This window comes from Mirounga angustirostris, unplaced genomic scaffold (genome assembly GCF_029215605.1).
Source record: "Mirounga angustirostris isolate CCGP_5_RB_7025 unplaced genomic scaffold, mMirAng1.0.hap1 SCAF_12, whole genome shotgun sequence".
Lineage (NCBI taxonomy): Eukaryota > Metazoa > Chordata > Mammalia > Carnivora > Phocidae > Mirounga > Mirounga angustirostris.
The window spans coordinates 47,887,169-47,897,886 of NW_026991720.1; positions in this window are offsets into that span (position 1 = coordinate 47,887,169).

Sequence of the window (10,718 nt, forward strand, 5' to 3'; positions counted from 1 at the left end):
CCATCGTTTCGCCTTCTCAGGAAATCTACACTCTCTCTCTTATATTCAAACCTTTCATCTCCACTGGATCCTTCCCATTGTCTTTTCCACTGGCTCAAGTCTCTTCTATTTAATTTTTAAAATATTTCCCGGCTCCAGGGGTGCCTGGCTTGCATGGTCGATGCAGCATGCGACTCTTGGTCTCAGGGTCATGAGTTCAGGTCCCATGGTTATAGAGATTATTTGAAAAAATAAAATCTTTATTTTTAATAAAAAATAAAAATAATAAATTTTTTAATAAAATAAAATAAAAAATAAAAACAAATTCCCGGCTCCATATCTCTCTTCAACTTCTATTGCCTCTTGTCTTCACTTTCACAGCCAAACTTCACACTATTAAAAAGAATCTATATTCCACTCCACCATTTCCCACTCTCTCTTATCGCACTTCCTTCTGCATGCTGCCCCCATCACACCGAAACAGGTTGCATTAATACCATGATGTACATAATGTGCTCTAGACAGGCAAATCCATCTTAGTATCCAGATACATCCCATGGATGCTAACCTGGTTTCTGACCACATCTCATGATTTACCTGGGACTTAAGAGATCCATGAAAAAGAATTTGAATTTTATCTATATCGGGGAGTTTGATCATTCCTCTGGTTAATACCCATCCTATTCATAAAACATTGAAACATTTTTCAGGGGCTTAAAATTAGGAGATGGGGGAAAGTATTTGTAGATTATTGTCATGGCAGCAACCAATTTGTGGTCCCTCAGTTCTAAATTCATCCTTTTTGCCTGCTCTGTGAAAATGCATCTAGGTTGATGCAAATTTAACGTTTTCTTTGCCAGCTGGCACAATATTAAGCTTGGTCAGTAGAAAGTGCTGGAGAGACATTGGAGTAGAGAAGGATTCTGATTCCTGGTTCCCGTATACTCATTCAACAGATTCCTGCAGTGCACATGACTTCGGTGTCAGCTAGTGCAGCCTACTCAAGTTTCCACGGGTCTACCTCCTGCAGCACAGGGGGCTTCTTAAGTTGCTGATTCCACTGCAGGGTATGCACCTAGCAGCCCCAGCACCCAGCACCCAGCAGCTTTACCCCCGATGTTCCCTTCTAAGCAGTTTTGTGGCACAGTGCCTGCAGTGTAGATACTTCTCTATGAACACCTTTCTCTAAAATCCTGGAGGGTAGATTTCCAGCAAGTTCCACATAGTGGCTATCCAGCAAGTTCCAGAAGGTAGATTTCTGCCAACTTCTAGAGGGTGGATTTCCAGCAAGTTCCACTAACTCAGCAACTCAGGTACTTTTTTTTTTTTTAAGATTTTATTTATTTATTTGAGAGAGAGAGAGCACGAGCATGAGTGGGGGAGGGGCAGAGGGCGAAACAGCCCCCCCCCTGAGCAGGGAGCCTGATGCAGGGCTCCATCCCAGGACCCTGGAATGACGACCTTGAGCCGAAGACAGACGCTTAACTGACTGAGCCATCTAGGCGCCCCTCAACTCAGGTACTTCTTTGTGGGACTATTTCCTTCAGTGACTCATAGTCATGACCTCTCCAAGGTCTGGATCTCTTGCTTGGGCATGTGTCTCAGCCAGGGGGATAGTATCTGTTCCTTATATCTGCGATTCTTACAGTCTTTTGAGTTTCCTTTACTCCTTATTAGCCTGGTTACTCCAATCCCTTTTTATAGCTAAGAATTTTATTAAACATTCTCTGTTCAAATCACGTGTAGTTCTCTTATTAATTGGACCCAGACTGATAGAACCACTATGCCCCTTCCCTTAGCGTCATAGGTAGAACCTGTCTTGATTATTTTTCCTTCTTCCCCTTAAGTAATGGCTCAGTGAGTTAATTTAGTTCTGACCAGCTAAGGTTATTGCCATGTAGCTTTTTGTTGTACTGCAAACTTGTACTGCTATTTGATGTTAATTATGATGCATAGGGGCTAGAATTTCTTCTTCAACATACAGTTTAGGTTGTAGAACTCAATGAGCAATGATTTATTGCCATTTAGCATTGGGTTTCCTAGATGAAAGAAATGCCTTTATTCCCAGAAGAGACCATAGCTATGCTGATCCTGCCATGAGGACAAAGGGAAAAATGAAATTATTACTAAGTACTTATGTTGAGCATCTTTAGTATATTTTATTGGTTAATTGTGAAAATTGACTTTTGAGGTTGGTTAGTATAATACAGCAAGTTCTAAGAAGCTAAGAATAGATAAAATTCCTCATCTGGAATCCTTCATTGTCTATACTTTTCCCTTCTGTTCAGGTACTCTTTCTCAGGTTCAACAACCACTATCCCTCAGGCAGCAAGCAGTCTTGTACAGGGGAACAAAAGAAGCTTAGGCTCAATATTAACCTCTGTGACTATAAGGGACTTAATGCAAGTATGAGGATCTCAAAATAAGACTGTGAGCATGAAGCAATGAACCTGTCCTTGTAGGTTTCCATGCATCTGTGGGGAAAATCTCTGTAGAGAAGGGACCCTTTCTGTACTTTTAAAAATCACAATTGCTGTCATTCCAGGAGAACTTTTTTTTACCCCATATCCAACTATCATGCTATTTTTCCTCTTCCCTTCCCAACTTACATTCTTTAAATAGCAATCTATATGACAAGACAATGTATTTGAGATATTAACCTAATTTGGGGGGTATTTCCCCCTTCTATAGTTTGTCACTTTCCCAAACCTTGCCCACTATCAAACACATAGATTTGTTGCCATAGGGGAAGGGATATAGAAGGAAAATCATTCTGGCACCTGTTTCCAAAGTCTCAAAACCCCAAACAGGGAAAGGACCTAGGATACAGAGAAAATGGCTTGAAACGAAGCCAGGGACAGGGGAATAAATGTGGAGGGAGAACAGATAGCATACTCTTCCCCAATTGTAAAAATAGATTTCTCTGATCTGGGGAAAGGTGGAAGGGTACATCTAGGTGGACAAAACCACTCAACCCATCTAACCGTCCTGGGTCTCCAAATATCCCCTGCCACATCTTAGTACTGAGTAATATTCCAAAATCCTAACAAAACTGGAATTGAGGGACCCAAAATAGAAATTGAATTGGTAGACTACATCAACAAATTCTTTTTTTTTTACAGACTTGAGTTACAGGCTAATAGTCATACTCTACATGTTCAAAAACCTTGCATCCCCACTTCTTCACTGACTATTCATTCCTCACCTCATGCATGGTCACCCCCACCAGTCCACTGAAAGTTCCTATGGTAAGGTCATCAATAACCCTCAGATTTCCAACCAAATTTTCAATTCTCAGAACTTACCCCACAAATGTTATTGATATTATTGTCCACTCTTTCCTTTCTGAAACTTTTTCCTACCACTCCTCTGTGATGCAATTGCACTCTAGTCTTCCTTCTGTTTCTCTGAATACTTTTTTTCAATTTCATTTGCGCACTTCTCATTTTGCAGTTGCCTACTTAAATACTGATCTTCTTCAGAGTCCAGCTTTCTGTACCTTTGGCTTTAAAATCTCTCCTATTATTAGTACATATTTTCAACTGCCAAATAGCCTAATACTGTTGTTAATAACTACTAGATCTTCAGCCCAGGCTTTCCTCCTGACATCAACCCTATGTACACATTGCCACTTGGGTGTCACACGAACATCATAGACTCAACATCCTGTCAGGAAACAGATAACACACTAAAGAAGTGACTGAAGAGAGTTTAGTGAAGGGTTTGAGAGATTCAGTAAGGATTCTCTAGCAGCAGAGGGGAAGCAGTCCTCGTGGGGAACGAGGCCTAAAGGCACTGGGGAAGGAGATGTTACTTGCAGGTGGAGAAAGGGCTGTCTGACAGAAGCCATGGCCATCACACCAAATCTCTTGCTGCTCCCACCCATTGGCCAACCCAACCTGAAGTCAGAGGTCAAAGGAGCCCAAGTGACTCAGTCCACAGACGTCAGCTTCATGGGGCACAAAGCAGTGGGGTAAAGGGTGGAGAAGAGTTCTGGTGGGGCAAATGGAGGCTCCTTAACATATCACCTCTGTGAATGGTATCACCAGTGACCCAGTCTGTCCATCCAGGAATCTGAGAGTTTTACTCAACTCCTCTGTCTTACTTCCTCCACTATATTCATACTTTATTTACAAACCAAATCCTGTGCATTTTACTTTTTGAGCATTTCCCATATTCATCCCTTCCTTGCATCCCCATCCATACTCCAGCTCAGGTCCTTGTCTCCTCCCATCCTGATAAATCTGTGCATCTCTTATTTAGTCTTTCAACTTCTAGCTTCTATATCAGTTGCAGAAGCAGATGAATTTTGTGATTGTTCTTGATCTATCAACATTTGAACCACCTTACTATTTCTGGAGAATCCCCCACCCTATGAAGCAGGCCAAGCATCCACTCTAGAAACTGAAATGCAAGCTACATGCTTTCCCATACTCCTCTGTCATTAGGACATGCACTACACCAGTCAGATGCTTACAGAACCCATTCTGGCCCAGGAGGGGCAGCAGCTTCGTGGCAGCTACGTTCTGTCTCCAGAAGAAGACATGACAGTAATAGTACCATCAGAGGGTTAGCAGAACCAGCTATAAAGTTTGTGGGGGCAGGGTGAGGAGCTCTTCACAGGGCATGTTGGGCATATGACTTTCAAGCTTTCCCAAAGGATCTGTGAACTACTCACGATCTTTTAAATGAAGACCTTTTCTCCAGAGTTGGTTTTGAATTAACCAGAGTTGGTTTCTTTCTAGAAATTAAGAACCCTGACTGATGGAGTGTATTTTTGAAATTAAAAGCCTTCCTGGGGCACGTGGGTGGCTCAGTCAGTTAAGCATCTGACTTCAGCTCAGGTCATGATACTGGAGTCCTGGGATAGAGCCCCGTGTAGAGCTCCCTGCTCAGGAGGGAGTCTGCTTGTTCCTCTCCCTCTCCCTCCCCCCAACTTGTACTCTCTCTCTCTCAAGTAAATAAATAAAATCAAAAAAAAAAAAGAAGAAGAAGAAGAAGAAGAAGAAGTCTCTCCCTGCTTTAAAAAAGAAAATAAATAAATAAAATAAAATAAATAAAAACCTTCCTAATTGGGGCACCTGGGTGGCTCAGTTAGTAAGCATCCAACTCTTTTTTTTTTTTTTAAAGATTTTATTTATTTATTTATTTATTTGACAGAGAGAGACACAGCGAGAGAGGGAACACAAGCAGGGGGAGTGGGAGAGGGAGAAGCAGGCCTCCCGCAGAGCAGGGAGCCCGATGCGGGGCTCGATCCCAGGATGCTGGGATCATGACCCGAGCCGAAGGCAGACGCCTAACGACTGAGCCACCCAGGTGCCCCAGCATCCAACTCTTGATCCCAGCTCAGGTCTTGAGTTCAGGATCATGAGTTCAAGCCCCACACTGGGCTCGATACCCAGCATCGAGCCTACTTAAAAAAAGAAAACAAAAACCTTCCTGACTTTATTTATAATTTCAAACATATAGAAAAGTTAAAAAAATAGTAAAGATATACTTGAATACCATCCAACTAGATTCAACAATTAGTAATGTTTTCACATATCTTCTTTACCTGTGTGCATGTGTGTGTATATTTTTTTGCTGAACACTTGATAGTTAGTTGCAGGCACCTAAGAAAACGACTAATAGTTCCATAATATTCTCATATATCTGGACTGTATTCAAATTTTCCGAAATGTCCCCAAAATGCCTTTTGCACCTATTTTTTTTCAAGCCAATACAATACATTGTATTTAGCTATGTCTGTTCAGTGTCCTTTTGTAATTTAAAAAAATGTAATTTAAAAAAAGGGGAATATATGGACTTTGGGTTTTCTTTTATTGATTTCTACCAAATGACTGACAAGATAAATATTGGAACTAACAGTTATTAAGCAGTAATCACATGCCAAGCTTGGTGCAAGATGTATCAATATGAATAGGACAAGGTCCCTGACCTCAAGGATACAAGCTCTCTGTGTTTCTCCAAATACACACAATTTGTTTGTCTCACGTTTAACCAGCTCAAGGAACAGATAAACACAGGGAATATGAGTTAATCATTTCCGTGGCTCAGATCCATATCACAGAGTGGGAGAGCTAAGCGAGGCTGGTTGCACACATCTAAAAATTTATCTTCTGCTACTTCCTGAATCCTATACGAACTCTCAGCCTAACAGTCAAAGATATCACAGCCTGATTCCAATCTAACTTTCCATCCTCAACCCTTACCATTTCCTCTTACAAACTCAAACTGGACCCATGCTTTCTGGAATATGTTTCATGTTTTCCCATCTGTACATTCCTCTGACATGCTTTCCCCTCTATGTCTTTCTTCAAACATCCACCTGTATTGCAAGGCCCAAAGTGTATACCTCACCTCAGTGAAAATGTTCTAGCCTATTTTTTAAAATATTTTTTCATCTCTGTATATGTGTACATATACATGTGATATTTATGTAATACATGCACAAGCCTTCTTTATTTGGTCTATTAAAAGCTGTTTTTAAATTTGTAAGAAAATTACCTTGTAATCTGGATCAATGACTGACCGGGTGTCTAATCTGAAGAAAGGAGGGTAGAGATTTAGCAATTATCTGCTCATGTGATAAAGACACAATTGAAAATATAACGAAAAAAATGTCTAAATTACCAGCTTATTTACATTGATCATATCTTCAGGGTGATATATAAATCTTCATTTTCATTATAAAGAGAGTCAGCATATAGATTTTTTAAATTCAATTTGCTTAAGCTAAAAAACCAAAAAACAAAAACAGTTCACCCATTTCTCCTACCTACTTAAAACTTATCATTAAAAATAATGAAGAAGTTTCCTTTTCAGAACACTTTTAATACTCTCCAAAATAGTCCAACACCTCAGACGGTAGTACAAATACTGTCTTTGTCACACAGCTAAGGTCACATGTTGTTAAAATTCCTTATTAAGGAAAAGCCTCTCTGTGTGTTTTCGATTTTCATTTTTGACCCTTAATTAGAAGTAATGAAGTTACCCCATTTACAGATTACAAAAGCTGCCAGGACTCCTGAAATTACTAGACAGAGTGATGAAATCCGTGCCTTTACTCACATGAGGTCAAGTGGTAACACACATAATTCTACACATTTAGTTGGGAATTTGTGTGCCTCCCTGTCCCCGTCTGTAAGGAAGAGGCTAAGTGAATCTAAGGCGTGATCTTCGGCAGCTTTATGCAACACAATGGCATGAAGAAAAATGTTTAGGAAAGAATACATTCCAATCCCTGGTGTCTCTTGGTGGGATCACTACATTGTCAAACAGTAAAGAAATGCTTAAATACAAATAAATAATGCTTTCCTTGAATGAAGTCTCCTCTCTGTGGGGTAATTATTGGGTATGTACTTGGGAGTTCCAAGTTCGAGTGAGTGTTTCATTTCTCACTTATGGGATTCAGCCCACCTCTTGGCACCCACGATGCAGGAAACAGCAGCCCGCCGATGGCTGTGCAGATGACCCACCCGACGCCTTCAGACACAGCTCCATCCTGAGCTGGTTTGTTTGAGTTCTTTACTTATTAGATATCTGCTACATACCAAGGAAGTCACATAATTTATATCTGAGCCTTGAAACATTATACTAAAGCATGAACACACCACACAAACTTAAGGAGAACTAGAACATTATCCGTTTTTTGCATCTACCTACCTCATTCCTCTGCCTCCTCTTCAAAAGTAACCCAATCTTGAACTGTGTTTATTTTTCCTATTAAAAAAAGGGGCGGGGAGGGGCACCTGGGTGGCTCAGCCGGTTAAGTGTCTGCCTTCGGCTCAGGTCATGGTCTCCTGGTCCTGGGGTCGAGCCCAACATCAGGCTCCCTGCTCTGCGGGGAGCCTTCTTCTTCCTCTCCCTCTGCCTCTCCTCTCCCCCTGCTTGTGCTCTCTCTGTCTTTCTCCCAAATGAATAAATAAAATCTTTTAAAAAAATAAATGAAATAAAGGTTTAGCACAGATATATATACCTTTAAGCTTTGTATTGTCTCATTTTCCTTGTTTTAGGCTTTATAAAAATGATATCATAGTTACTGTAGTCTTCTGCAACTTGATTTTTTTTCACCCGAGGGTATGTTTCTAAGATTCATCTGCATTGTTACCCGCAGCTATAGATCACACATTCATTTTCACTGTTGTATAAAATTTTTCTATTTAACCATAGCACCACTTTTGAAGTTGTTCTAAAGTCCCTGTATATTTGGATTGCTTAGTTTAGGGTTTTTTTTGGGGAGGGGGGTTGGCTGGCTGGTTGGTTGGTTTTTACCATTTTGAACGAAACTGTTAAGAATGTGTCTCCTGGTGAAAAGATGCAAGAGGTCTTTAGGAATAAGACCTAAGAGAAGCACTATTGAGTCTTAGGGTATGTAAAAGTTCAATTTTACAAGTTAGTGCCAACATTTTTCAAAGTGATTCTATCACACTTCCACCAGTGGTATGTAAGAATTCCTGTTAATCCACATTCTCATCAATACTTGATATTGTCTTTCAGAACTGCCTTTTTTTTTTTTTTTTTTTTTTAGACATTGCTTTTTATCAGCCTAGTAGGTAAAATAATATCTCATTTGGGATCAGTCCTGAGCTTTCTTCACTTTGCATACCCCTGACAACATTCCAAGTCGTCCAGTCTTGGGATCCAGCTTTGGATCTGGAAGGAATTGAAGGAGGTGGGGAAGGAGGTGGGGAAGGATGGAAAGTTCCATGTTGAACCACAAAGACATTGACATTTGTACAATTGACCCCTGCAAGAGCATTTCCTGTGAGACTCAAGGTTATATAACATGTACATCATTCACTGAATTAATATTTTTATTTTCACTTATGTGCCAGACACTTTGCTGGGCTTAGGAAAATTGCAATGAATGACAGACAAGGTCCTTGCCTCTTTGAGCTTACATTCTCATCAGGGAGGAAACAGACAATAAACAAATGAACACACATATGACATAATATCAAAAAGTAAAGATCAGATTTGGGGGTACATAGGTCAGTGCTCAAGTCCATACTGTACCTCACACTTGACCTCTCTGAGCCTTGGTTTCATTTCCTATAAATAACAATTATTCTCTTGCAGGATTATTGTGAGGAGTGAGAGCTGGTGTATATAAAATTTCCTAGTTTAGTGCTGAGCACAAAGGGCATTCTTTCCTTCTTGGCCACTTTAAAAAGAGCCTGGGGCAAGGAATTCAAGGACCTCAAGGGTGGGGCAATCTCAGTCTCCTAGCTTCCTGGAGGGGAGGCTCACAAGGCAACACTCCTGCTAAATGGAAACAAAAGCCTATGGATCTCTGCCAGCCAGCTGCCGACTGTTCATTTTATCCATTTAACCACTGATCACCTTCTCTCACTTACTTGAACTGATCTTTTGATTCTGATTCTGCTTTTGTTCTCCTCTGTGAGGCTGTGAAACTTAGTATTGAGTTCTGTTCTTTCCAGCCACACAATCATCCTGGCCATTTTTTTGGACATTCTGATAACCTAATTTAAAAATCGATTTTAACAACTAGGAAAAATATATATGAACCAGCCTGGAAAGGCTGAATACTAGAGAATATTGGATAATGTTAGTGGATTATTGATAAATTTTTAAGTATGGTAGTGATATGGTAGCATGTCAAAGAAAAGTGTTCTTCACTTTGGAAATACATACTCAATATTTATATGACATCTTGAATTTGCTGTCAAATAATCCAGTGTGAGGAGGCGGAGTCTGGTACTTCGGTTTCAGAAGTGTAGAAGCAGAATAATGGATACATGGGGTTCATGATACAATTCTACTTTTTTATGTGTTTAAATCTTTCTATAATAAAAAGCAAAAATGATGTGAAGATGCTTCTGTTGTAGAATATGCTTTGCATGTTCTGTTACTTCTGCCTGGAATGTTGTTCCTTCAGATAGCCCCATAGCTTACTTCTTTGATTTATTCCAGTCTCTACTCAAATGTTACCTCCTTAGTAGGGCTTTCTCTTACTACCTTAATAAAAAAGCATCCCTCTTCTGCTTTACTTTTCTAGCCCTTTATCCTGCTTTGTTTTTCTCTACAGCACTTCTCACTTGCCAATATTTGCCATATTTTCCTTTGCAAAAATGTAGGTTCCATTACGATAAGGACTTGGTTTCATTTATTGCAATGCCTCCATGCCTTGAACAGTGCCTGGCACATAACGGAAACTCAGAAACTATTAATTAAACAAATGAATGCACATGTTAAACAGCAGAGAGTCCCCATAAAAGCCAGATCAGAACTCTTGCTGTATTGAGTACCTTTATCTACCCAGACTGATCCTCTGTCCAAAGTTCTATTCATACATTCAAGGATGAGAGAAAGCACTTTGTAAATGCTAAGGTGCTATATAGGTTTGTTATCATCATTCCCAGTCCAGTTTGGGGCACTAAAAAGATACAACCAGATTACTACACTGAGGTCACCAGGTCTGCAATGTCTTAGAGAAGCGTCCATTGTAAATCAACTCTTGTCAAGGACATTGCCTAGAAGTAAATGTACTCAGGCTAATTTCACCCTTAGAAACGTAGACAGTTGAACAATTGAACACTGGAGTCTCCTTTTCCTGGAGATAATTTAACCACCCTATCATTCGAAGAACGTAGTTTTGGATTGCTTTTCCAATAGAAGTGAATTTACTCTGGGCTCCTTACAGCTGTAGACTGGGCCTTTTCCTACCCAGTACTGCAGATTCACAAAAAACTGACCAGGCCTTAGCCATGGAACCA